This window comes from Sceloporus occidentalis, unplaced genomic scaffold (assembly GCF_023333645.1).
Source record: "Sceloporus occidentalis isolate IW3139 unplaced genomic scaffold, rSceOcc1.0.p SCAF_1, whole genome shotgun sequence".
Lineage (NCBI taxonomy): Eukaryota > Metazoa > Chordata > Lepidosauria > Squamata > Phrynosomatidae > Sceloporus > Sceloporus occidentalis.
Genome location: NW_028316981.1, coordinates 164230964 through 164252048, shown reverse-complemented (window position 1 = coordinate 164252048; position 21085 = coordinate 164230964). Strand labels below are relative to the sequence as shown.

The 21085-nt window shown below is 41.1% G+C and overlaps 1 protein-coding gene across 2 annotated transcripts in view; it reads right to left on the bottom strand.

The window, feature by feature from the left end:
• Window positions 1-21085, bottom strand: part of GALNT6 (polypeptide N-acetylgalactosaminyltransferase 6) — an 82096-nt gene that overhangs the window by 50396 nt on the left and 10615 nt on the right. The window contains exon 1 of one of the 2 annotated variants that reach the window (XM_089480542.1): window positions 9953-10012. The exons of the other annotated variant lie outside the window; for it this stretch is intronic. The gene's annotated coding sequence lies outside the window, so the exon portion shown is untranslated. Of the gene's footprint in view, window positions 1-9952; window positions 10013-21085 lie in introns of those variants that run through there. 2 annotated transcript variants of the gene reach the window in all.

The following is a 21085-nucleotide window of genomic DNA, read 5'->3' as shown; positions in this document are numbered from 1 at the left end:
ACGTCCTTCTTCCTGTTTCAAATAAAATTACATCTCAACACACACACATACTTGTGAAACTTGAGTCAATACTTTACTTCAGAAGCCTTCTGAATGCAATAAGAATACTCAGCATAAAATAGTAAGTGTAAGGATGGAAAAATCCTTTCAAAAGCAATAAGATTGTGTTAATGTGAGATAGTGAAAAAGAAATGTCTACTGATTTGTAAAAAAGCAACCCTGTAATCTATTAAATTTGTGATCTGCAAGGCTTTTAACAGAAGAGTGCACAACCACCTTCTGTTGGTTTCCCATCATTAGAAGGAATCCACAAGTGTTTGATTCTTTCCCCCCTCTTATTGCAAATTCTAGGCAAGTAAAAGCATATCACTAAAAATATGTATCTTTAGAAAACACAAACACACTTTACATAATGGGAACGCACATTAAAATTGATTCATTTGGGAATCACAGAATCATAGTATATACTGAACTACACACAGATTTTTATGCAGGATGGGAAAAAACAGCACCTCTAAAAACAAGGACAGGAAAAATACAGTTGAGATTCAAATAAACACTACAAAATTAAGTGAAAGGGCAATGGAGTTTAAAATAATCATTCACTATGGCGGGATACAGACGGGCAAAAAGGGGTGTGTTCATGACGTCATGAAGGTATAGCCTTCAGACGGCCCTTACCTGAATGCCGCCATGAACACGCCGCCCGCACGCCCCAAGTGGGAAGAAGCGGCATTAAAAAGGTGCTGCTTTTCCCCGCTTCTTTTCTATATACTGCGCAGCTGCGCATCTCCGTCTATAAGCTGCTGCACCGGTACGCCAGAATTGTTACGCCGCTAATTTAAGTTGCCCATTTAAAAGCTCTGTGTCTGCTGCGTCGCATAATGAGTCGGGGTCCTGGAACATGCGCAGTTTGCACCGAGGCTCTAATTAGAGCGTCAGATGCCATGCAGATGTGGAAGCTGCAGCACAGCTGCACTCTATTTTAATGCTCGTAACCCTAACTCTAACCCTAACCCTAGAGCAACATGTACGCATGCGCTGCTAGAATTGGGGAAAGTTTGGAATTTAAAGTGAACCCCTACACACATTCCTGTGCCATTTTCACCTAACAATAAAAAACCCCTAAAACTTTAAATATTTACATATGTACAAGGGAGGTGATGGGGGATGGCAGGGGGACAGCGGTGGCAGCGGCGACAGCTGTGGCTGTGCATTGCAGATTCAGCAAGAGCGTGGGGACCAAAGGAGAGGAGGCATCCATGATGCTGGTGACACTACCAACGTGCAAGTGGACAAGGATGCCAACACCAGCTGATCACCAGCTGGCAGGAGACCACCATTGTTCTTGGGCAGGGCGAGGAAAAAAGTTTAAAGGGACCTGGGCGCTTTAAATGTGCACATAGGCTTTCTGCCGCCGGTGCTAGCGCTGCAGCTGCGCAGCTGTGTATCCACCAGCCGGCAAAAGAAAAAAAAAAGCCCCGTTTTTGGCCGCCCACGCAGAAGCTGCCTCTCTCTTTGCAGCGTCCTCCGAGGCGGCGGTATGGAAACTGCGGGTCAGAAACGGCCCCAGGTGAGCCGTCTTCACTGCCCCCCATGTGGAAGCCCCATCTCCTGAGCCACGCCCCCGGGGCGGGTGGTCTGGAGGCTCCGTATTCAGCAGAATACACCTCCAAGACGTCTTCCCCTGCCCGTCTGTACCCCGCCTATATGTACTATGTTTTTATCTTTTTAAAAATCTTTATGCTTTTAGTGTGGAGATGTTTTAAAGTGTTTGTACTGGACACTAACTTCAGATCCTGTGATGAAGGGTGGGATGGAAGTGTTCTAATAAAACAATAAATATCTGGATGTTCCTAAATCCAGAATCCTGAAACAAATTCTTTCAAGAGATATATCTTTTCAGGACACGGGTTCTCTATGCTCTCTCTATGTCACTGCTACTCAACACTATGCTTTTGTGACATTTTCTTAAACGAGGCCCTGCTAGACCTTCTATCGTTTGCAAGTTCACATGCCTCCCTGAAGGTCTGCAGGCATTTCCAACATAATAATGAACAAAACCTCAAAAAGCAAACACAAGCTTTAAAACTCGACGTGGCAGGCAGGAAGTAGGTATTCTTTTCTATAAACATATTTGCACAGTCATACGAAGATTAGTGGTTTGCATACCTTGGAGAGCTAGCAAGGTCTCACCCAGGAAATATCACAACTAGAACTTTTTACAATAGAGGAAACCCAAGAGAAGGGTAGGGAGCATGGGTGGGGGCCGACATGGGGCGTGCTATCCAGTTCTCTTTGTAGCTACTGTCAGATACTATGTTTTTGTGTGTTTTTAAATGCATCAAATGCTACACAAAGTTTGAGGATATTATAACAACCTACCAAGAGTAGCTACCTGCTCTTCCCTTTCCCACCATTCTTGGATGACAACTTGGTTGTGCTGTGTGACAGTTCTATCAACTGACTCCCAGTGGCCTTGCTGGCTAGGGATTCTGAAAATTGTTGCCCAGAAGGTAACTCTTACGAACCCTAGCCAGGAGCAGTGATCTAACTGCAATTATAACATTGTTCTGCCCAGGCTGTCATCCTAATTTGGTTGGCATTTTCCTGGCAACATTGGCTTCAAAGATTGCTAATAACAAAGAACTGAATACACTATATATGGTGTGTGTGTGTGTGTGTGCGCACACGTACATATATTTAATGGTCTACTGTAACATCAGCAACTTTTAAAGGGGTTTAAAAAAATACTATGACTATTGAGTCCAGCTAACACCTTCTCTAATCGTTTTGTCCCACAACTGATATTTCAGTCTTTGTTTAAAAGGATCCCTGCCAGCCCTACCCTTTATTCATCACGTTCAAGGTAAAAAGGCATTTCAGATTTGATGAAGGTCAAAGAGCGCCCAGTGATAAGTTGACTGGTTGCTTAACTCCAACAACCTTTGGGTGTGGCTTTGTTTTAAGTAATCTTTCCTTTCTGCCACTGAGAAGGTTCAAGCATGGAAGATAACATTTAGGTCCAAGCAAACAAAAGGTTATGATTCATGTCTTTACAAAGAAAAGGCATATTGGTAACTCTAAAGCACCATGGGGAAATACTACTTGGAATGATGTCAGGGAGCTTTACTGGCCCAAGACAGGTTTCAGCTCTTCACCTACATATTCAGGATCTGTAACTGGGGGGTAGGAAAGGAATTCTTAAAGACCCTTGTGGGAAAGGGGCACACTGCAGACCTTTATTTTGCAGACACTGTGTGAATGCAGACACTAGATACTTGATTTTAAGAATAAAAACAGCAGCCAATGTGTACATGGAATTGATCACAACCAAGGACAAAAATCTAAGTCTTGTTACTCTTTCTGAAGTTCATCTTTGTGAAATCCCCAGCCAGCTTGGACAGCAACCATGCCAGCTGGGGGATTCTTGATTCTAGATGTAGTCCAGAAAAAAGGAACGTTTCCAAGCTCCGTTTTTGGACAACTTCCAGCCATTTCACTGAGCTTTTATGGGAGAACCTATGGATGACTTGTGCCTTAAAGGTAGGGTTGCCATATGTCAGGACTGCCAAACCGGGACAAATGTAGGACAACATTTTCAAATGTAGGACACTTTTTAAAATGGAGGACACCCCACGCCCCTTCCCAGCCTCTAAGGAGACCGAGGCCTCCTTAGAGGCCAGGAAGGGGCATGGGGCGTCCTCCATTTAATAAAAAAAAGTGTCCCTCCTTCCTGGCCTCTGAGGAGACCGAGGCCTCCTTAGAAGCCAGGAAGGAGAGCGAGGGCCGGCCACGATCGCGGCGATCCCGGCCAGCCTCCTTCCTCTTCCCTGGCCTTTAAGGAGTCTCAGGCCTCCTTAAAGGCCAGGAAGGCACGCGGGGGCCCGCCGCGATTGCTGCCGCTGGCCCCTGCTGAGGCCCAGGTGGCGCGCACTGAGGAGTCCGTCCCCTTTGGCCAGCCGGCCAATGGCCAGCTGGCGAAAGCAGGGGACGAGCTTCTGCTTTAGAGCCCCCCGCACATGGGCAGGAAAGCCCTGGGGCCAGAAGCGCAGTGGCGGTGGCGCTGCTGCCGCCGAGAAGGAGGAAGAAGGTGGAGCCGGAGAAGGAGGTGGGTTGGCGCTGCCCATCAGTCAACGGAAGGGAAGGAGGAGGTGGTTTGGCGCCGCAAGCGGCAATGGCCGCAGGAGCGGGCCCTGAACTGGGACCAATGCATGGCTGGGGGCCAAACTGGACTGGGACCGGGAGGGGCCCCTAAAAGCGGGATTTTCCCGGTGGTCACCGGGATATGGCATCCCTACTTAAAGGCTTTATTAACTGTGATCACCAGTTTTAACTGTGTTCTAGACTGAGGACCAAGGTAAGCTACATCTCCTCCACCTTCCCCTATAATGTATTGCTTATTTCCTTTTCATGGGCCAAATTAACTTTTTTTTTACTAAGCCGATCCCTTGTCTGCAATAAATTTTTCATACGACACAATGCATTTATGCCTGGTCCCTTAGGAGAAACTACAGATTGTATAATAAGACTAAATCTGAAAGTGTGCTTTGATATGTAGAGAAAGTTGAGAAACAGCCCTCCAGATGATGCTCAATTGCAGTCTGCACCAGCATGGGGATGATGAGAGGTACAGTCCAACAGGATCTGGAGAATGTCAGGATTAAGGATCAAGACAATCTTCACAGTCCTGATTATTTGCTCCTTCAAGATATATTTCTTCACACACAGTAATGCAGTGCTCCCAAACAATTCGGCCCTTTCCAGATACTTTATACTATGAATCTTAGCAGTCCCACTCAGCCTGACCAAGCATCAGGTATGACAGGACATTTGGGGAGCATTCTGTCAGAGGAGGCAGCTGTGATGCTCTGGTGAACAGTCAGCAGCGGGAATGAGAGAAAGCACCAATTCCCATCTGCACAAAATGAAGCAAATAAATGGATATTTCCACTGCGATTACTCCTCTCAGGAGGAGCAGCAGCAAAAGGAAGCAGTAAGCTGCTTGGGGAAGGGGTTCTTGCTACTCTTGCTCTGAGCAAGAACATCAGGCAAGTGAGAACATGCAAGCTGGTAGAAAATCGCACATCTCTTTTGGATAAGGAGCCAATGTAACTAATAATGACAGACATAACTCAGTGCTTTACTTCCACAGGGGATTTTGTTCTGTTTGGTTGTAGGTTACTTTAGCTTTTAAGCCGCTGCATTCTTTACCAATGCCTTTGTTGTGGGTAAAGATTTAAGGTTAATTACCGTAAGCTAACTTGAGTGGCCAATTAAGTACACAGGTGGGATGCAAACAGAACAAAACCAAACCCTCTCAGATTGATCTCCTTGACTAGAAGGGGGAAAAAAACCCACATACACATTGTATGGATGAAGCACATCTGCATCTCTGACGATAATTCATTTTTGTTTGTAGGAAGAATAGGGAAGTAGTTCTATTCTATGTGGCCAATGCTATTTAGACTTGGTAGCAAGACTTTAATAACCAATGCTCAATATACAGGGCAGCATCACCAGGCACTTGGCAAGGCCTAAACTTTAGCAGGAGGGTCTATTGCTGATCACCAGAGCTTAGCCTAGTGGCTGCTTCTCTTGCCATTGCTGCTTGTTCTGCATCTCCAGTACAAGCAAGCAGCTGAAGTAAGCAGTAAAAACAGCAGCTACTGTTGCATGTTCACCATCAGCCCTCTTTCTCTATGATAAGAGGGTGGATTGGAAGTTGGTTGGTTAGAAGGAGAGTAGCCAGCCCACTGATGATCCCCTAAAATCTGGAGCTGGTACTAACACCCCAATATTACACAAATTTAGATGCATCTAAGCCACAGGTGAGGAATATGTACCTCTCCAGATGCTGTTAGACTGCAACTCTTAGCCAATATAGCCAGTGATAAGGAATCATGTGGGCTTGTTGTTGTGTACCTGCAAGTCATTTCTGATTTATAGCCACCTAAGGCAACACTATCATGGGGGTTTCTTGGCAAGATATAGTCAGAAGAGGTTTGCCTTTGCCCTCCTCTGGGGCTAAGAGAGAATGATTTGTCCAAGGTTACCCAGTCATATTCCATGACTAAGTGGGGATTTGAACCACACTCTCCAGAGTTAATGTCCAATGCTCAGACCACTATACCACACACTCTCTTTTCATGGGGACTACATTCCAATAATATTAGATGGGCCTATGCCCTTTAATTTTAATAGGATTTGGTATAGCTAACCTATGCATAGGATCCAACTACAGCTACACTTCATACTTACAAATCTGCTTTATCAATTGAAAATTAAAATTAAGAACTGAAGACTTTGAGGTGGTATCCCCAAATTCACACAAAAAGGACAGAGGTAATTTATCAAGATTTATACAAAAGGTGTTAGGTTGCTGTCTAAAAATTACTGGGTGATCTAGGTATCTTAATCTATATAGACCAGGGGTAGGCAACCTGCGGCCCGCGGGCCGGATGCGGCCCAGCAAGGCCTTGGGACCGGCCCCAGCCCAATCCTGCCGCCGATTGCCGCCGGGGCCTTTGGGGGGCAATTGTCTATAGAAGCCTCAGAAACATGCATTTATATTAACATATTTTAAAAAATCAGCAAATTTTTTCACGTGTCCTCCATTTTTTTAAAAAAAGTGTCTTCCATTTGAAAATTTTGTCCTACATTTGTCCTGGTTTATTTATATATTTAATTTTTTTTAAAAAAAATATTTAATTATTTATTTTTTGGCTTCGGCCCCCCCAGTTGTCTGAGGGACAGCAACCCGGCCCCCGGCTCAAAAAGGTTGCCTACCCCTGATATAGACTAACATACCTAGATTCTGCTAACAAAACAAAGCTGTTAACTAAATAACCAGAGATTACTCTACCATAGTTATTGCCATTATAGACTGTGACGGGGGGGGGGGTCTCTCCCTACCATACATAGTGTGCCTTCATGATACATCTGGCTGATCCGACTTTTCACTTCCACATAACTCTTCTGCGTCTCATTTCTGCTTGAAGTGAAACAGTTTTTGTTTTGGCTATGTTGTTGTTGTTGTTGTTATGTGCCTTCAAATCATTTCTGACTTATAGTGACCCTACAGCAAACCTAGCAAGAGGTTTTCTTGGTAAGAGTTGTTTAGAGAGGGTGACTTGCTCAAGGTCACCCAGTGAGTTTCCATGGCTGAGTCCCTAGCCAGGTCTACAGAATAATAGTCCAGTGCTCAAACTATACCATGGTGGCTCTGTGTTGAAAATATTTCTCAATTTCATACAAAATCTGCTTAAGGGAACATGGACAAGATGTGAGCAGAAACGTGTGAGAGTTCCTAGAATTTACTTAAAACGATTTTGCAATGTTCCTTCTCTTGTCTTTTACTAAACTTCATCTTTACACAATCCTTTTAAGTGGAGATGCCAAGGGATGAGCCTGAGATTGTTTATTATAGATGGAAAGAATATTTGCCTTTTTTTGTTTCCTGACTGAAAATTCAATCAGAAAGAAACAATGGTGAGAATTTGGTGGAGTTTTCACTCAGTAGTCACATATCCCAAAAGTTTTCCAGGAAATAATTTTGCAGAGAAGTATAGTATACTTTTTTGGGTGAGAGAACAGTGAGGCTTTGTATAATACACACTGTTTCCAGATATCCATTTGTGTTTTGTTCTGCAAGAGTGCTGCTTTTTATGTAGAAAACAACTATCTTGCATAACAAAAATCTTTTGCAAAACCTTAGTATTAACCAAATGTCCAAAAAACACAAACAAGCCCCTCCTGATTTTTTAAAAAATAGTATTATGATGATGATATTGATGCTTCTTATTCTTCCTCCTCTATCTGGCTATTATTACCATTTCTCCAACCTTCTTATTAGAACAAAATTGTCTGTTTTAATTTAAGCATTTTAACATTTATTGGCAGATATTCACTGTTAGACCAGTATCATGGCAATTGCTTCTTAATCACCTTGTTTTATAGTGCAAAGAAATGTCATTCAGAAACAAATCCTTCCATCATAAGTTCAACCAAAACAACTTGTTTTGAAAGATCACCTTTTAAAAAAGAACAATTATTATTTAAGCTAGTGGCTATAACATCTGAAGTCTAATTTCCTACTTAATTTTCTGACTTAGTCCTATATTGGAATAGTCTTGTAGTCCTATATATAGCTTATCAACTTGTCAATATAATTCCCAGAGCCAGCAATTGGAAAATCCCCCTGGGTAGGGAAATTCCCAGTTTGCCTATTACAAGGGAATTCCTCTGGTATTATTCCACATCCTTGCTGGTTGTGGTCTTCATCTGAGTGAGATGAATCAATACAGTGAGATGAGTAGAAGAAAAGACACGTGAGTCTGGCTCCCTTTTCATGAGATAAAAACCGAGAGCAAAAAAGTGCACCTGTAGTACCAAGTGCAAGAAATGTGGGTATGAGTTAGAATCAAAACATTCATGCAAACAACAACAACAACAACACAGTTTAAACAAAATAAAACAAAACAAAAAAAAAACCCAAGGTTTTTTTTTAAATTCCCAGTGCTCTGGAAAACATAGCAATCTTGAACACACACACACACACACCTGACACATAATTCTGCTGTGCAGGGCTGCTGTTTTCTGTGCAAGCATTTCGTGGTGCAAGATATGGATTCCTGTGCAGAATAATGAGATGTGCAGATATTAGGTGAGAACTGCACAGAAATACAGTGGACCTTGTTATACGCTGGGGTTTGGTTCCAAGTTCCCCCGTGGATAACAAAATCCGTGGATGCTCAAGTTCCATTAAATATAATGACATAGCAAAATGTGTCCCTTATAAAAAATGGAAAATCAAGGTTTGATATTTGAAATTTATACTTTTTTAAAAACATTTTCAAACTGTGGATGCTTGAATCCGTGTATAAAAAATCAGTGTATAAGAAAGGTCGACTGTACTGTATATATATTCATTTTCTCTGCAGCAGGGAGAAAACTGTGGAAATTATTCATCCTGGCTTGTCAGAATCAAACAGTAAAATATTTACACCCCTACTTGCCAATGAGCAAAGTATGCCCTCTGCCAACAAGGCTTTTGTCTTTCAACCTCACATAAAAGGTCAACTTACGGGAAAATTCCTTTTGCGGCCACAATCTCCCAGCCAACATGGACACAAAATACAATGCACACCCCCCAAACAACTGACTTCTCCCATATCAAAGTGATAAAATCAATTAAAAGCAAGAAAGATTATATACATGGTGAAATCCTATGAAGCTGCATCTCAATGATAAGCCAAGGTAAATGGATAAATATTGAAGGTCTGCACCTGAAGATACAGATATCCATTAATAAATACTGAATATCTGTATCTGAAGATACAGGTTGTTGTTGTTGTTGGTTGTGTGCCTTCAAGTAATTTCTGACTTATGGCAAACCCTATCATGGGGTTTTCTTGGCAGGATTTGTTCAGAGGAGGCTTGCTATTTCTCTCCTCAGAGGACGAGAGCATGTAACTTGCCCAAGGTCAACCAATGGGTTTCATGGCTGATTGGGGAATTGAACCCTGGTTTCTAGAGTTATCGTCCAATACTCAAACCATCATGTCATGACAGCTATCCAGACGTAAATGACTAGATGCAGACCAAAACAATTCTTATCGAATATGAAAGAGCTTGGTCAGATCCTCAATATCAGAAATACTCACTAAAAAGAACAGAGAATAGAGTGAATAATAATCACTGCAGTATTGAAGCACTGTTTCAAATGCATTAGCTAGCCAATTCATGGGAAGTACAGAAAATAAATCATACTAAGATAAGCACATAGAACCCACATCAGATTTAAGCTATGTGTAACCCATTTGACATGGAGAGAAATAATCACCGATATGCATCTGCACCAATAAAGGCTGCACACTGTTTAGAATTCTGTGTTACTTTGCATTTTGTAAAACACACACACACTTGCACACAATACACAAAAACTCTTTACCTCAAGTAAGATAAGAAGATGTCCTGCTGGAAACTTTTCCCCTTGCTTTTGAATAAACTGTAAATTGTTCTGTGCCCTGGTTACCAAAACAAAGAGACAATGACTACATCTTGAAGGTTTGTTCCAAAAAGTGCAGATCTATCCAATCAATTGTTGAATGGTGAGTCAACAGAGAGGTAAATCCCAGTAACTGAGTGGGTCTAAACTAGCCAGGATTAACCACAGGATTTAGGTCAATAAGTCACTGGTGCCTAGTAGAAACCAAATGCACATGAGGGAGTAGGCTCAAGTCTACGAAAGCTCATGCTACCAACTTCTTGTTAAGGAAAATGCAACATGGGCTATACAGTGATAGAAATAAAACATGTATGTGAGAGTCACTATGACTAAGCAAAAGCAATTAAGAAGCCGCACAGGTGTTAAAGCTAATGTAATTTAGCAGTCCTAAATGCCAAGGACAGAAATGTAGAGTGTATAATTGAAAGCACCTGAGAATCATTAAGTGTACATTTGTACAAGGTGAGATGATGAAATCATTAATTATGGGTTGAACTATGAGAACCAATCAAAATGGATGTACACACCCACTGGGTGGAAACTGGCTAAGTGGGTGGTGTTTTACAATGGCTATAATAATTGCTATGATTCCCAATGTATTTTGTGGGTAGTTGTTGGATAGTTGTGTGAGTAGTTTGGAGAGATTGTGATTTGTGAGGGCATTAGTATTTGTATATAGTAGAATAAAGTAGATCTTTTATATAAGACTACTGAGTTGTCTGGTGTCTTGAGTGAAGATACAAGAGCCAGCAGGATCCTGGAGAAGTGTGAAGACTTCTGTGGAAGAAGAGTGAGAAGGCTTGGAGAATTTGTCAAGGGTCTTCAGCCTATTCTCTGAAACTCTGCTGCTTTAGAGCAAAGCTTTAACCACTGGCCAAAACTGGTCAGCGCTGGTGCATAACAAGGTGGTGAGTTAGAGCCAGAGGTGAAGAGCTACAACTCCCATCATCCCTGACACTTCTATCTTCCAGTTAGTTTCAAAGGTGCTGCAAGATCCCTTTGCATAGCAGAAATCATGACTATAAAAAACAAACCCAATCAATCAACCGACAAAAGCAAACCACACAGGGGATATTTATTTTTTAAATCAGTCGGCCCTCCACATTCCTAGGTTTAACTTTTGTGGATTTGATTATTCACAGATCATCTTCCACTTTTTCTGCTGCTGTCCTGCACTACTTTTCATAGGGACTTATAAGTCTTGCCTCATGTTTGCAGTCTTGCTCAACTCTTGCAAGACTGCAAACATACTGCAAGGCTTGTAAGTCCCTATTAAAAATGGCATAGGGCAGCAGCAGAGGTGGTGGCAAGCCCCGCCAGCCACCCGCTTCTGCTTTGTGAAGGAACTCTGTTGCCTCAAAGGCATCCAAGGTGGATTGAAACCATGGATTCTACTTTGTGCATGTGTGTGTTAAATATAGTTGGGGTGGTGGTGGCTAATGATATTCAAGGTTTCCCCACTTTTGCGGGGGTCCTGTGCCCCTAATCCCCACAAATGTGGAGGGATGACTATATATCCCATCTTTCCCCCAAGGAAGAGACCCAAAGTGGTTTACACAAAAACTAAAAGAAAGCAGCTAAAAGAAATATATAACACATACATAACAAATAAACAGCCAATCCAATTTAAAAATTAATTTTAAACAATTAAAAATAACATTCAACACATATTACAAAATACAGCATGCCCACTGAACATGCTTCTGCTCCAACCAGTTAAAACTGAAGGCCTTATTTACCAAGAAGGTCTGCCAATGAAAGAGGGGACTACCTGAACTTCCCTTGGAAAGGAGGTTCAAAGATCATAAAACCTGAGCAAGTTTATATGGGGAGATAGCAGCCTTCCTGATAGACTGGACCTAAGCTGTTTAGGGCACTTTGAATTGTGTCCATAAACTGTCCAGAAGGCAGTGAAACTGTTTTGGCAAACTAGGTCCAAAGGCAGCCCCCACATAGAAAGCATTACAGTAATCCAAACAGAAAGTAATCAAAGCATATGTTACAGTGGCCAGACCTGACATCACCAGGAAGGGATGCAGCTGAAGGTTTTTTTTTTTTTTGTACAAATGAATGTCTGGCCACTACTGAAAATGTCCAACTTCTTTTTTGGTGATGCAAAAAATACTCACAAATTCTCTCATTCTTGATGAGGAGTGCTTTGACATATGTAGAAAATGGTGTGCCATTAAGTCCCCCCCCCCCCCCCTTTTCATTTTGAATTCTTTTTCTTGGAAAACAACACTTTTTTGCAGAAAACTGCTTCTGTGCAGAAAATGTTTGCTTATCTGCAAGTGATCATCTGCCTATGAGCAAGTAATCAGAGAAAAACATTGGAAAGTATTTTTTCCACACACCCAAAAAACAGAAATAAGAATGTGAAATAACCCTTGTATTCTTACCCGACAAGAACCATCTTTCTTTCATGCAAAAAATTAAAGAAGCAACAACGTATAACCTTACTCTTTATCACCTCTCTCACCAATATCTTGCAACCATAACCTGCTGGAACTCCTTGACTATAAGTCGAGGGAAAATTTTGGGGCCAAAATGACGGATTTGGATCTGACCAATGGATAAGTCAAGGGTAAAACGTAGTGGCGTGTAAAAATGGATTTAAAGAATGAAGCAAAGGAAAACAATGCTCAGGAACATACAAAATTCTAGCAGGTATCACTGTTTGTGATCACACTAAAGGCTGAATGGATGAGAGAATAGAAGGGGGTCAGTGCTTCCAGGACAGATTATGCTCTTGCCTTTCACCAGGGGATGGTTTCCTTTTTTATAGGAATTAAAGTGCAGGACTTACACTGACCCATAGATACGTCGATCCAGCTTTTTGTAGTCAATTTTTGACTAAAATTTCTAGACTTATACATGAGTACACTATATACAGTAATAGGAAGGAGCGCCAATGCAAGTTCCCTGCAATGCTGTAATGAGAATTGACAATAAAGCCAATACTAGACACCATGTGCGATTTAGATTAAGCCCAGAACAGTCCTTCACTGCTGGATTATGGGGCTTCTACTATAGCTGTGTACATCTCCTAATATGTGGCATACAAAATAGATGGAAGAATGGTAAATTGGGAAAATGGAAAGGAAGGGTGGTCAATGGCACACCACGCCTCAATTTGAAACTCATTAGTTGTTGTTTTTTTAATCCACCAGGAAAGCATCAAGCTAAAAAAAAAAAAAAACATCCTGGGAATAGTGGGTAAAGCTCAAGGAGAGAAGAGACACACAACAGTTGGCACATTCATCAGTTTTCTTTCAAGCATGAAGGTAAAGGCTCATTTGCCCTTAAACCATGAAATCTGAGAACTACAGGAGCCCGCATTGTGCTACTGCATCCTAGTTTGAACTTTAACTCAGCAAAAAATTCCCCAAGAAAACCCTCTATGTACCCAGTGGAAAGCCAGCCAAAACTGAAGGTTGCAGTTACACTTTTGCAATGACGTTTCATATCATAGTTGTGAGATATAAACCACAGTTACTGTTAATTCAGATTATCTTTTTGAGCAATCAAGATACACTTGTAATCCTTTTGCTGCAGGCAACACAAAGGACTTAAAATAATGTGCCAACATTCCAGGATAACTGGGATTTCAAAGTCGTTATCGGTAGTGACAAAGAAAGGAAAACAAAGCAAAATGGCTCTCTTTCTCTAAGCTATACTGTCTACAAGAATGGTAGCACTGTGAATCAGAGGTGTACATACTTCCTACAACATCAAGGAGGTCTCTATTAATATCCATATCCATTGTCCTTCAAACCCATAATTTTCAGCAACTGGATGCCCTCCAGATGCTTTGGATTGCAACTCCCATCCTCCCAAGCCAACTTCAATTGAGAGAATGTGGTTCACCCAAGGTCAACCTGTGGGTTTTTGCGCTCAAGTGCCGAATCGAACCCTGATCTCTAGAGTCGCAGTCTAACACTCAAACCACTACACCATACTGACTCTAGAGGAACATACCTGGTCTCTTCCATTCCCATTTTATCCTTATGACAACTCTATGAGATAAGGTACACCAAGTAGAGTCTCTGATCCTACAATCACTCAGGTTTGCCTGATCCTTTTTCATAAAGATCAAGCCTCTGCAAGTTCATTTTTCTTTCAGCAGTGATGGGGAAAGCTAACCTATATGCTGCATGCAGTCTAGTCCTTATTCTATAGCCTTCTCAAATGAAACCTGAAATCTTTGCCACTCAATTTTATTCTTCAAAAAATTAAATTGAAAAGTTGACAAAAACACCAGAATTAGTCATTTTTAAACATAATACTTCAATGAGCAAAATACTTTATAACCTATGCCTGGCCTTGCCTTTTGTAACACTTCTGAGTCTCAGAACACTGGTCCCTCCTGTTTTAAAGAAGAAACTGAAGCTCAAAGAGCAATTTCCCTAAAGGGAAATTCAAAGGGAAGAAAGTTGGGGGGGAAACCTGAACAAAACTCCACCAGCTTCATTTTTTTAAGGTCAGGCTGCTGACAGAGACAACGGATAAATGTCTAGTACAAATACTAATATTCTTAGCAGAATTTTTTTCTTTAGTTTCATATCTTACACAGGACTTCATCTGGAGCCAATGTACAGTATTCTCCTTTGGGGAAATCCCATACACAACAGAGGCTGCATCTGCACTGCAGAAATAATCCAGATTGCCACCACTTTAACTGCCATGGCTCAATGTTATTAAATTCTAGGAATTGTAGTTTGTTGTGGCAACAGAGCTCTCTGACAGAGAAGGGTAAATGTCTCACAAAACTACAATCCCTGAATTCCATAGCATTGAGTCATGGCAGTTAAAGTGATGTCAACCTGGATTATTTCAGAAGTGTAGATGAGCCAGAGAGACAGAAAGAGAGAGAATATGTGATGTCATCTAAACTGTTGTTTCCGCACAAGAACCATACGGAAGCTGATGTAAATGCCCCCATTTTACAGGGGAGCCACTGATTTTGTGACACGTGTCCTATACATTTGAACCAAGGGCCTCCAGAATCAAGTCGCAGACTGCAATTCTAATCATAATGTACACAGACCTAATATCTACTGAAGATCATGGGACCATTGGAGACTGGTGATTTTCATGTCAGTCAGATGCTGAATCTGCTCTGACTTGCAGCAAAGGTGCTCTCAAAGGAGGCTCCCATCTTAGTGGGTGGTGATCTGCTTCAGGTTGTCATTTGAACTTTAAAATAACCCAAATTGCTAATCCTATTCTAATCTGGAGAGAAAAGGGTTCAGTACCTTTTAAATTTAAATTTAGTATCTTGGGTAGTTCCTTTAAAAATCTGACAACAGCTGGGACCAGATTCACCACCCCAATGAGATGGAAACCACCACTCGCCACTGAATGGAACTTATTTTTAACAAGTATGAATAGGACAGCACTAGAAACACAGTCTACTCCTTGTTATTATTGTGTGCCTTGAGGTGGTTTCCAGTTTATGTTGTCCTAAGGCAACAATATCATGGGGTTTTCTGGGGCTGAGAGAGTGTGACTCACCAAAGGTTACCCAGTGGGTTTCCATGGATGAGTGCCGAACTGAACCCTAATCTCCACCACTCAAACTACTATACCACTCTGGCTCTCTGCACCAATATGTACAGCAAACAAACTATTTTCTTAGCATCTTCAATAAAACTAGTAACTGTAGACAAAGGCCCCTTTCACACTACACAAATGTAGTACTGTACTATGATTTCACTTTAACTGCCATATCTGCATTCAGTGGAATTCCAGGATTTGTAGTTCGCTCAGAGGCAGAGTAAGTCACAAATTCCAAAGACTTGTCACCCCAGGATTCTTTTCACCAGAGTTTCTTGACACTAGTAAAACAGTTTTTAAAACCATTTTCTTAATATTTTCAAATTTTCTTTCCATTCCTAGTGGAAGACACTGTCCTGTTGCCAAGGGATGAAGATTGCACTGCCGAAACCCATTAGCTTTTGTAGTCATCTTGCCCTATCCTTTTGTTGCTGTGTGATTCAAATTGTTTCCGATTCATGACGAGCCTCCCATGGGGTTTTCTTGGCAAGATTTGTTCAGAGGAAGTTTGCCATTGCCTTCCCCTAGGGCTGAGAGAGTGTGACTTGCTCAAGGTCCCTCAGAGGGTTTCATCCCCAAGCTGGGAATTGAACCCTGGTCTCCAAAGTCATAGTCCAACACTCAAATCACTATGCCATGCTGGGTCTATCCTACAACAGGCAGGAAAATGTTCTGGTCTATTTTTCACAACATCCTGCACCACTGATGAAACACAGGCATAACAAATTGGTTGCTATGATAGGAAAATGGTGCACTCCATGGGATGTGCCTCAAAATCATCTAGAAGTGCTATTCAAAATGGGAGTGTTAGGACTGATGCCTAATGGGCACAGATACAGTGTCAGTCCCTGGAACAGTGGGAAAAATGTAATTGCCTGTCCTTGAGAGTGGGAAATCTTTGGTAAAAGCCATTGAATCCATCACACTGGCTTACAGAAATCTTCCACTCAGTATCCTGAGATCAGTGCACAAGTGAGAAGCTCTGCTTAAACTGTGCAGGCAGGATTAATGAATGTAACTGTTTTTGAGACCAGAACAAAACCACTCACCTTTGATCTTCCCTTTTAATTTTTAAACACTTTATTAAATTGTAAAGCACAACATCAAGCAAAACAGTAATCCTTTCCCCTATTATCTTTCCCTCATCTGCAATTAATTCTACAAAAAGTGAAAAGAATAGCGTAAAATTAATTCTTGTCCAGATTTCCCACTATAACATAAAATAGAACATTATAGTAATAGAGTTGATAAGATTGAACAGTCCAATTTATCCAAATTAGAACTCCTCTTTCAAACTGCATTTATTTTTGCCATTCTACCCTATACTTATCTGAAAAATTAGTATCTGTGTTTTCATCATTAACACGATGAATGAATGGATACCAATTTAAATAAAATGCATCTGGTTAAACTTTCCTTTTACTCAATAAGGTATTATGGGGCAATTTTTCCATAACAGCTATAAACTATATATTTTATACCATTGCTGTTGTTGTTGTGTGCCTTCAAGTAATTTCCAAACCTATCACAGGATTTTTTGGGGCTGAGAATGTATGACTCACCCAAAGTTACCCAGTATGTTTACAACGTCAAGCAGGAAATTGAACCCTGGTCTCCAGAGTCCTAGGCCAATGCTCAAACCATTACAGCACACTGGCCCTCTTTTTACGCATAGTAAATAATTTTTTCATCTTTCCATCCTTCACCTATTATCAATTGATTTACTACAATGCAAAAATACTGCAAGACTGTTATTGCCTTTTTTTCAGAAAGACCTAGTAGGCCTAGTTTAGAGTCCTTTACTTTTGATATCTTCAGAAAAAGGAAAGTTCTTGAATACTTAAATCCCAGAAGGAACTAACAATTGGGTGCTCCTAGGGTCAGACCGACACCCCTTCAAAAAAGTCCTTTAATTCTGGAGATCTGGAGTGGTGTTCTACACCATGAGTGTAATGATTTTAGTGAGCTTTCCAGAATCTGGGCTGATACTGATCAAAATCATTTTTAGGACTAAATTTTGGCCCAGATTCAGTTTCCTGCAGCTCTCATTGCCAGGTACTGTAATTTTAAACCCACATTATTCCACCTTGATAAAAGACTTCAAAGCAAGCTATCATTAAAAGATGATAAAATTACAGGTTTACATTTACATAAGTGTTAAAAATGCTTTGCAAAATATGACAGACTGTATTAGTAGCCCAGGCCTTCCCCAGAACAGCAGTTTTGCTTCCACGCCAAAAGGCATGGTCAGAGTTTAAATGTACTAAAAGGAAAGGCAGCAAATTCTTCCACAGGTGTTGAACAACCCCAGTCACTGTTCAAACCAAGTTCTGCCCTCATCTTGCAACCCAGCACTTCTGGTTTTATTTTCTGGCCTGTTATTTTTGACAGTCCATAGGGACCATATAGCACCCTGGGGCAGAAAATTGCCTCCCCAAGCCTTACATTTTGATTTTAGATTTCAGACTGTATGCTGCAGGCAGATTTTATCTGTATTTTGGTTGATGACTATGCAAAGTGCTGTGTAAACTTACGGTGCTATATAAACAAACTTTAATAATAGTAATGTTGCAGTTGTCTACCCCTGCCCTACAGTGGGTACCACCATGGTAGGCCAGTCTACAGAGATCCCTTCCTCTATCATTGGGCTGTTAGAAAGTGAAACACGCTGCCTCAGAGAGTGATAGAATCTCCTTCTTTGGAGGTTGGATGGTCATCTGTCAGGAGTGCTTTGCTTGTGTATTCCTGTATGGCAGGGGGTTGAACTGGATGCCTCCTGTTGTCTCTTCAAACTCTAGGATCCTATCTCTGCTCCTATGATTTTTATAAAATGTGTTTGTGACACAAACAGGAAACTATTAGCCCTACAACTTCCATGACTCCAATACCACCAATGGTAAGGTATTACGGGAGTTGCATTCTGAAACATTTGAAGAGACAAGGATTCCCACTCCCTGGTATATGACAATTAGGACTTTATCTCCTACAGTTCATACTAGAACAGGGGTAGGCAACCTTTTCGAGCCCTGGGCCAGGTTGCTGTCCCTCAGACAACTGGGGGGCCGAAGCCAAAAATAAATAAATAAATAAACAATTAAAAAAAAGTAAATATATAAATAAACCAGGGCAAATGTAGGACAAAATTTTCAAATGGAAGACACTTTTTTTTAAAAAAAATGGAGGACACGCAAAATTTTTTACTGATTTTTAAAAAAATGTCAATATAAATGCATGTTTCTGAGGCTTCTATAGACAATTGCCCCCCAAAGGCCCTGGCGGCAATCGGTGGCAGGACTGGGCTGGGGCCGGTCCCAAGGCCTCACCGGGCCGCATCCGGCCCGCGGGCCGCAGGTTGCCTACCCCTGTACTACAATGTTGTTGTTTTTGTAAAAAACTACGTACAGAGGAAAATCTTTATTGATTCTATTTTAGTTAACCGGCCAGGTTGTTCAGTTTCTTTTTCTGGGCCCTTCCTCTTTTCTGATGTAAATCCATTAATTACAGTACTTCTAGTGCTGCTGAATTTTGAGCAGTTTGCAAATGCTATTTAGCAAGGTTTGTGTACAAGCTATCACCCTTCCCCATTCGGAAGTGTAATTTTTTTCTATAGTGGTAGTCAGAGACTGCAATAAAGATTAATTAGCTCATTGATTGATTGTGTGTGTATAAGTGTGTGTGTGTATAGAGAGAGAGAGAAAGGGCTGAGATTTTAAGGTACAAATCCTGATGATACTGACATTTTCAAAGACTCTTTGGTATTCCTGCCACCCTCCCCACTGAGTTGCAAACCATTCGCCAATATGAAAAAGGTAGAACACCCTAACAAGTTTAGTCTTGCATCAGCTAACTCTGTATCGATGGAAAGCTCTTATCTTTAAGCAGGTAGCAGATGCTAACTTTTCCACACAGACTGGTTTCCTACTATGAAGCTTAACCCTCAGTTTGTTAGAAAGTGTTAAACTTCTACCTTCTGGACATCTGGAAAAAGAGCATGGCCTCATCAGGGCTCCCTCCGCAAATATGTGTGGGTCAAATACACTCTTATTACTATGCAACTAAAACAAAATTCAGTCTTGCCATGAAAAATCAACCTGATCACTGAGGAAATCTGGGGATCTTTAGAACACACATGCTGAGGGAAACACCTTGCTGTTTTGTTACTTGTGCCAGCTGCAAATATAAAGTCAGACTTTTACTTCATAGCACAATACTGTTGTCAACACAGACTGGCAGCAGCACTCCAGCTTCCTTCCTTGCCCTGTGTGGAGTTGTGGGGAACTCAAGCATGGAGTTTCTGCAAAGCAAGAAGTATGTATTCTGCCACTGACTGACAGGTCCCACCTAACCATGAGGAATGCAGCCAGGCAGTTTTAAACTCTCAATTTTTTATGCTGCCCCTTCCACTGTTTCAGTGTTTGTGGGCACAGCTCCAAGATGTAGTAGCTTAGCCCTTCTGTGCTGGGTACCTTCCTGTGCCATCAGCTGAACAGGAGCCTGTGTGTCCGTCCCCAAAAGCACCACCAGACTGATGATGATGATGCTATTATCATTATTATTATCATTATTATTTCTATCCTGATTTTCCCCCAGATTGGAAATCAAAGCAGCTTACAATGAAACATTATTTAAAATCTATAAAATATAAAGGTTTAAACACAATTAAACAATAAGATAAAAATGAAACTTTCAGTAGAATATGAAAATGTTTCTGCTTGGGGTGGGGGTAATATGTCATCCAGAATCTCCCAAACAACACAATTCTGCAAACTATACTGCAAAAATAGTAATACTAATATATTTTCCAAGATCTAATGTGCTCCTAAATTTCCTATGCTATGTACCAGTATATCATCCCTTCTATTCATTATGTAAGTTCCTCCCCATCCATTCTGGAAAAACTTGTGATAAATTAAAATCCTTCTCAATCTAGTTCACCTTGTGGGCCTTTCCCAAATGCTTACATTTAAAAACTAAGTATTAAAGCAGAATAATTCAGGAGGAACTTCCTGAAATATCTGCATGGTGAATCAAACAATCTTAACAAATGAGGAGCCCCATTTGAGTTTCTCTAACAACCTTTTCCTTTAATGCTCTCTTTTAGCTACAAGACATTTTAAATTAGAAGTATAAATACTAATTAGAACACCCATTCCCAGTGTAGATGGGATAGCTAATTCATTAGTTAGGACTCTTGTGTGTTTGATAATTGCCCATGAATCAGACTTTTCACCAGATGAAGCTTCCCACTGCACCACATCACTACCAGCCAGAAAAACTTCACCGGTTAAATTTCTGTCCACCATTAAAAGCACAGGAATATTGGGAGAAAAGAGCTGGCAATCATAGCCCTGCAGCAAATTGCTGAATTCATCTAATGAACATGAAATCCTGCACATGTCAACTTAGAAGTATACTCCTTTAAATGTAATGGGACTTACATTACATTCAAATGTACAGGTGGGCTTTTCTTCCCTTCCTCTGATGCTGAGAGAGTGTGACTTGGCGAAGGTCATCCAGTGG